The sequence below is a fragment of the Pseudonaja textilis genome, chromosome 3 (assembly GCF_049901715.1).
Source record: "Pseudonaja textilis isolate UNSWEBS1 chromosome 3, rPseTex1.2, whole genome shotgun sequence".
Lineage (NCBI taxonomy): Eukaryota > Metazoa > Chordata > Lepidosauria > Squamata > Elapidae > Pseudonaja > Pseudonaja textilis.
The window spans coordinates 188,687,640-188,695,594 of NC_141992.1; the positions used below are offsets into that span (position 1 = coordinate 188,687,640).

General features: G+C 41.0%; 1 long non-coding RNA gene across 7 annotated transcripts in view; it reads left to right on the forward strand.

Annotated features, from left to right (window-relative positions):
* LOC113438318 (uncharacterized) overlaps nt 1–6,859 on the forward strand; it is a 171,179-nt gene extending 164,320 nt beyond the window's left edge. For all 7 annotated transcript variants that reach the window (XR_015743303.1, XR_015743306.1, XR_015743304.1 and 4 more), the window contains 2 exons: nt 2,928–3,032; nt 6,670–6,859. This is a non-coding gene — a long non-coding RNA (uncharacterized LOC113438318). The remainder of the gene's footprint in view (nt 1–2,927; nt 3,033–6,669) is intronic.
* The last annotated feature ends 1,096 nt before the right edge of the window (nt 6,860–7,955 follow it).

A 7,955-nucleotide genomic window follows, 5' to 3' on the forward strand; every position in this document is an offset into this window, starting at 1 on the left:
ACATTGAGCTCACTGATCAGAAAGGTCGGCAGTTCGGCGGTTCGAATCTCTAGCCCGTGTAACGGAGCGAGCTCCCGTTACTTGTCCCAGCTTTGGCCAACCTAGCAGTTCGAAAGCGCGTAAAAAATGCAAGTAGGAAAATAGGGACCACTTTGGTGGGAAGGTAACAGCGTTCTGTGCGCCTTTGGTGTTTAGTCATGCTGGCCACATGACCACGGAGACGTCTTCAGACAGCGCTGACTCTTCTGCTTTGTAATGGAGATGAGCACTGTCTCCTAGAGTCGGAAACCACTAGCCTGTATGTGCGAGGGGAATCTTTACCTTTGATATCTCTTTTTTTGTTCATTTGTTTGGTGCCTTTGTCAGTTTTTTTTATTCCTGACAACTGCATGGTTCTTGCAGTTTTCTTGGCAAAATTTCAGAGGTGGATTGCCATCGTCTCTTCCTTCCTAGGGCTAAGAGAGAGAAACTGGCCCAAAGTCACCCAGCTGGGTTCCTGCCTAAGGTACTTAGGCAGAACTTACAGTCTCCTGGTGATTGGCCCAGGATTACACAGCTGCCTTGCATCCTTAAACTAGAACTCACAGTCTCCTGGTGATTGGCACAGGATCATGCAGCTGCCTTGCATGCTTAAAGTGGGACTAGAACTCCCAGCCTCCTGGTTTCTACCCTGCTATGCTCAACACACAGCAAATTGTCTTTCATCTACTATCACTAATAGAAGGAATTTTCCTTTTATATTATCATGCGGCAATTCCTTGTGCTATAAATGTAAACAACAAAAACTTTTACACTAACTTTCTCTTTACGAAAGCTTGTTTTTATATACTTATATTGTCTATATCTAGATAATGGATATGTTCATCTATATTAGAGCATCTCAGTGAATTGATCTTCCAATAGTATTTGTTTTTATGACTATGAGACTTTGGAAACTATTAATGCTAAACCTTCTGTATTGTACTCTATATTGGGATATAAGGAAGTGTGCTGGCTGGGGAATTGTTGGAGTTGAAGTCCACAAGTCTTAAAGATGTGAAGTTGTCCATCCCTGATGTGGGCCCACTACTACAAAGATTCCTAAGGAGAAATGGTTTATTCTATGTTACTTGTTCTCTTTCAAATGAAAGTCTGAATATAATTAAAACACTTTTTCCATATCATTCTCTGCAAAAGCTTATCCTTGTGCTGTGATTTTATTAACCCGAATCAAGCCAATTTTGTTCATTTAAAATTGGCTTACACAATGGATTTTACAGCACTGTCTTGCATTTTTTTAAAAATGTGTGTGGGTGGGGGGGCATTCAGCTTTGTTCGGGTATTTTCCCACGTCATTGTAGTTGTGCTTTTAAAGTTGTAGCACAACTACAATGATGTGGGAAAATACCCTAACAAAGCTGAATGCCATACATGTAAGTACCCACGAAAACTTGAGAAAACAAATATATGTGTGTGTGTGTATGTATATATATATATTTTTCAGCTTTGTTCGGGTATTTTCCCATGTCATTATAGTTGTGCTTTTAAAGTTAAATCCCTTTCAGCTTCTTTCCTGCATTCACATCTTTCTTAGTTTTCAAATTTTCATGTTTATACAAATTAATCTTTTAAGTTTTATTTCAGAACGTCTGTACAGGTAGTCCTTGACTTGCAACCATTCATGTAGTGACAGTTCAAAGACACAACAGGATTGAAAAAAATGTGACTTACCACCAGGGGTGGGATTCCTAAATCCCAGCAGCGCCTGGTTGCTGGGTGGGCGTGGCCTACTAGAACTTCTGGGAGGAGCGTTTTTCACCTTTCCCAGGCTCTGGAGGCTTCCCTCTGGCCTCTGGGAGAACAAAAATGGCCTCCTCTGGGCTCCATGGACCCTTCAGAAGCTGGAAACAGGCCCGTTTCCAAACTTCCATTTTTCGCCCTCCCAGAAGAGCCTCCGCGCAGACCCTGCGTGTACCTGCATCTGAAATGGGCTGTGTGGAGACTCCTGGGAGGAGTGGGGCGGGGTGGGCGGGGTCAGCCGTTCGGTTCAACTACCGGTTTGGTGAACCAGATGTAAATTTAACATCTGGTTCACCTGAACCGACCTGAACCAGCTGAATCCCACCCCTGCTTACGACCGTTTTTCATACTTGCAACCATTGTAGCATCCCCCATGTTCATGTCCATCAAAATTCAAGTGCTTGGCAACTGGTATGTACTTATGACGGTTGCAGTGTCCCGGGGTCATGGGATCACCATTTGTAACCTTCCCGGGTGTGGCTTCTTACACAAGCAACAAGGTCAAAATTTTGGGAAGCTGGATTGGCTTAAAAACAACTGCAGTGATTCACTTAACAACTGTGGCAAATAAAGTTGTAAAATGGATCGAAACTCACTTAGCAACGCTTAACAATGAAAATTTGGGGCTCAATCGTGCTAGTAAATCGAAGGGTGTCTTCAAAAATGATGTTTTTCCTGACCCAGTAGTTCACAGAATTTGCTATTTCTGTGAATTCTGACATATTCATAATTCTGACATATTCATAATTCATTCCTCTGTTTGGGGGATTCCGTTATTCTTCCATCAAGATTTGACTGCATTGCATTTTAATTGTAGGTTTTGAGTGGCTGTAATAACATTTCCTGTTTTCAGTAACTAGATTCCTGAGCATTACGACGTAGCAATGACTCTTTGGTTGTATAGTAGATTCCCTTCCAGGTTTTTCCCACAGGATCACAGTAAATCCACCCTGAGTCCTTGGGTTATTTGAGGGGGCGAGTCATTCTCACTCATCCCAACCCACTTCACAGGATTGTTGTGCAGCAAAATGGGAAGGCTGTGGGACATAGCTCTAAAAACAATAACAATGTTGAAAAATTCCTTCCAGACGGTACCTTTGAGGTTAATCTGTAATTACAGTCCGTTTTTCTTCTCTTGCTTTTTGCAGATTTTGGGGTAGTGCACAATGGCCAGAGAAAGTCCCATTTGATAAGTGAGTGGAAATTACATGATTGAATCAGAAAGAATGATGTGGAGATGGAACAGTGCTTAGGTGAGCATGAGAGCTGGGATAGATTGCCATTTTGTCTTCATACTCTTTCTGTTCCCCAGTTCATTAGGCTCAAGTAAGCATTTGCATTATTTATGTGTTTAGTTATGTATTCATTAGATTTTTATCTTGTCTTTATTTATTTGCTTTTCACATTTCTGAACTGCCCATCTCCCTCAGAGAGATTATTATTTAATTACGTATTACTTCATAACTGACTCCAGGCCACAAACCTATATAATGAAGGTAATTATTGACTTCAATCATTCATTTAGCAACCATTGGAAGCTACAACAGCATTTTAAAAAGGGACTTATGACTGATCCATGCACTTGAGAACTGTTGCAGCATTCCCACAGTCATGTGATGAAAAGTTTCGGCTTGGCAGCGGACATGTTTTTTTTTTTTTCTTAAGGTGTTCCAAGATAAATGAATCGATGGCTGCTTCTAGTTAGATAAAGGTCTGCTTGTTCCTCTGCTTTTGTTGAAGCAATTCCAAGAAAATAGAGTTCTCTTGACTGAAAGCTTGAAGAACCATTTAAATAATGGCGTTTTAACTCTTCCCAATAATAACCTGTGTCTGGTTTGGGACATGTTTCCTTATCTAAACAAAGAAACAATGACCAAAGCAAATGACTTCCAACTTCCTGCTGGCTTCCCCACTGATTCTTCGTGGGAAATCCTTTCCTCTTTTCTCCTCCCCTTCCCTCTCCCCGCTCCTTCCCTTCTCTCCTCTCCCATCTCCTACGCTCTCCTTCCCAGCAGTCGGTTAAGTGGCTTCTACTGGATGGGTTGAGTGAGTGGGGGATTGCAAGATTGACTGGGAAACTGCCAGAGAATGTTGAAAATGTAAATCACACAATCGCAGCATGCACTGAAGCGGCAGTGGCCGCTTTGTGATTTGGAATGGTCACTAAATGAACTGTTGTAGGTTGAGGACTGCCTGCATCCTCATCCAAGAGGATGTTTTTTTTTAAAAAAAAACATTGTGAAATTTCTGTAGCGATTTACGGAAGGGACAGTTTAAAACAGGTTTTTGCATCCTGCGTGCCTTTGTCCTTCCCTGGGATGTCCTCCTATCCTGAAAGAACATACCAAAAGCCCTTGACGTTGTATTTTGGTCCCTTCGTTTCCACACATTCATTAATTCCTTCCAGTGGTCGTAGTTGACATCATCACAGTAGTAGTAGTAGTAGTAATGGTATATCTGTGATGTGTGAGAACTACTCTGTCACTGGAAAGGACTCTCGGTATGAATAGCGGAAAACTCAGCCTTTTTTTCAGTCTCCCTGGTGGCTCCCTGCGTTTGATGCTTCTCCTCGCTGAAGTGTCAGTATTCAAATATCCAGCTTAGGCTTGTCACCTTTTTGCAAATTTGAGGCAACCAAAGAAAGGGGCTTTCCAACCAAATTGTTTGTTCTTAGTAAGCTAGCCTTTAAATATACACCTTGCGGGTTAAAACTGTGAACGGTGAGTAGTCATTCAAGCAGTGGGATAAAGCTTTTTTTTAAAAAAAAAATTTCTTTTTTCAAAAAGACACAATTAACATGCCAGGTTAGTTTATGAGAAGTGAAGAAAACTCCACCCCTGCCCCCCCGCCCCCGCAAGTCTTTATTTTAATCTCCTCAGGTAATCAATTTCAACTTTTTTTTCCCCTCAGTGTAACTGATTTCTTTTTGTCCAACCCAGTTCTTTCCTTCAGATAACTTGAGTTCTGAAGGATTATAAAAGGTCGTAGGCAAGATTGCATCTCCTGGTCTTCAAAAGAGCTTTGAGGCCTGCGGTTTCAGCAGTTGGACAAAAAAAATAGAATCAAAAGGTGGAGAGTAAATTAGGATACAGGGAATCCTCCACTTACAACGTTTCAAATGTTCGAAGTCGCAACGATACTGAAAAAAAGTGGCTTACGGCCATTTTTTTACACTTAACGGCCATTGCAGCATTCCCCAGGGTCACATGATCAAAATTGCTCAAAGATGTTTGGCCATTGTCTCCTATTTATGACCATTGCAGGGTCCTGGGTTCATGTAATCACATTTTGCGACCTTCTGAGTCAACGGGGAAGCCACTAAGTTAACAACTGCACTGATTCACTGCAAGAAAGGTCATAAGATGGGGGAAATTTACTTAACTGTCTCATTTAGCAGCATAAGTTTTGGGCTCAATAGTGGTCATAGGTTGAGGACTACCCGTATGCTCTCACTGTATGATCCGTGCTACTTGACAAATGTATACTGAGGCATTCTTCCCAGGGTCCAAAACAGGAGTCCCCAAATTTGGGAACTTTATGACTTGTGGACTTCAACTCCCAGAATTCTTCAGCCAGCCACACTAGCTGGGGAATTGTGGGAGTTGAAGTCCACCAGTCTTCAAAGTTACCATTTTTGGAGACCTACCGGATCTACAATGAAAGTTACTTCCAATAGCCTTTAGGGAGGGCAGCTTAGAAACATCAGAAAAACTGGAGATTACCTGGAAGAGGTGTATTCCCACACTTTGGCCCATTGGGAAAAAAATGGAAAGAATAATCGTAAGTTTTTCTAGGCTCCAGATTTAAGGCCTTTCACGTGTATTGATTAGATTTCCAGAGGAACAGGTATATATTCTGGACTGCATCCAAATCAGTAATTAATCAGTGATTAGAGCCAACCTGGTGTCCACCAGATGTTGGGGACATAGCTCTACAGTTCTCAATTGAATGTAATATAATATTCCACGTAGCTGATGAAATTGACAGGATTACAAACCTGATACCTTCAGATATTTTTAGCTACATTTCTTCTGAGCTCCAGCCAACAGTGTCCAGTGATTGAAGCTTGTCATATCTTAATTATATCTGGTTGCTTTATCACAAGAGGTCTTTTTATCTCTTGCCACCAATATTTGTTAAGTTCTTCTGATTCCCTTTCCTCATAAATACCAGATTCTGGAGTCAAAGCAAGAGATTTCAGAGCATTTGAGTTTCTCTGCAACGTCAGTGTTTTCCTCTAATCCTCCTTTTATTTTGTCATGGAGCCCAAGTTAATAAATTCACACCTCTTGATACTTTTATTCAGCAATTTCAAACCCAGCCACTTTCTGAAAATCCCTAGTATGGTGGCATCCATTTAAGAGCAATTGTTGATTGATCAATTGGATTTAAAGTGTTTTGAACTCGGCTGCAGCCATAAAATCTTCTGAAGCAATCAATTATAAAATGGCAGCCTGTGTTAACAGGTTTTCAATTTAAGGAGAGAAAAGAAAGAGGGTCTCAGAAAAAAAGAGAACTTGCACCAGTAAATTAAATATTAATAATTTTCAACAATTCACAGAAAGGAGTGAGAGATAGAGATACCAAGACCATGTTGGAGCTAAATGGCTGCAGAAGACAGACTGTTGGTTTCTGAGTCTTGCCAATCAAATATTAACTGTTTGTTCTTTCCTGAGAAACTGGACATTTATTCTGTGTGTGATGCGAACAGGTATTTCTGCTGGATGATAAAATATGCAGCATTAGAAAATGAGTGAGTTAAAACAAAATCAAAGACATAGAGGTCTAGAGACAGAATTAGAATCAGAGTTAAGTCACAAAGTCCTGGTAACCTCCTGTTCCATTTTCTTTTAAATGGGGGATCTTTGTTTCTTTTCTTCTTTTTAACAGGCAAAATTTTCCGGTGCAATGAAGATCAGCATTTTGCAGGTCAAATCCAAACCGGTAATCTACACATGAAGAACCTAGAAGGAGCAACTTTCAAGCGCCAAGGATGACTACTAGATTCTTGAACGCAAAGCAGTTGGCGAGCACATTAATTATAACAATTACTACAATAAAGCATATAAGGAAACTTGAATGTTCTGGTGCCTTTTATGTGAATGTTGCATATTGCCTAACTGTTCCTTTGGTCCAGGTTCATGAATAGGTTCACAGCTAACGAGTAGGATGATGAAGTGGAGATAGTGGTATCTTTATTAGTGCCCAACACATTCTCAGTTCTGTGTAAGTATGATTTAGTGTTTAGAGTTCCGTCACATCTAGGGATCTCAGATCTAGGTCAGTGGGTCCCATGCATATTCTAAACAAAAAATCAACTGTATGGATAATAGCAACCCAGTTCTTTGAAAATAACAGAATAACTGAGTTGGATGGGACCTTGGAGGTCTTCTAGTCCAACCCCCTGCTCAGACAGGAAACCCTATATCATTTCAGAAAAATGGTTGTCCAGTCTCTTCTTAAAACCTCCAGTGTTGTAGCATCCACAACTTCTGGAGGCAAATTGTTCCAGTAATTAATTATTCTCACTGTTAGGAAATTTCTCCTTAGTTCTAGGTTGGTTCTCTCCTTGATAAGTTCCCATCCATTGCTGCTTGTTCTTCCTTCAGGTGCTTTGGAAAATAGGATGATTCCTTCTTCTTTGTGGAAGATATTGGAAGACTGCTGTCATGTCACATCTAGTCTGTATATTCACTAAACTAGACATGTCCAATTCCTGTAACCATTTTCCAAAATATTTTGAAAGGGTGGGGTCTCCCTTGTTGAGAAATCATTGATAGCAAAGGCTACTCAGCATGGGAAACATCTCAAGTATAAAACTGGTGAGGAAAATAATTTTCATTTGTCTTCTATGACAGGGGTCTCCAACCTTGGCAACTTTAAGACTCGTGGACTTCAACTCCCAGAGTTCCTCAGCCAGCTTTGCTGGCTGAGGAACTCTGGGAGTTGAAGTCCACAAGTCTTAAAGTTGCCAAGGTTGGAGACCCCTGTTCTATGAGATCTATGTCTCGTGATTGATCAGATTGAACAATGGATCGGTAACCTCTTCCTGAACTTCTCCCGAGCCCAACAGCTTTGCAACTTTTGGTGATAACATCTGTGATGTGGTCACTGAGTTTCAAGGGCATCCCCATTGACCCCCAAAAGTTGCCTGCCCCTGTTTTCCAAGAAGATCT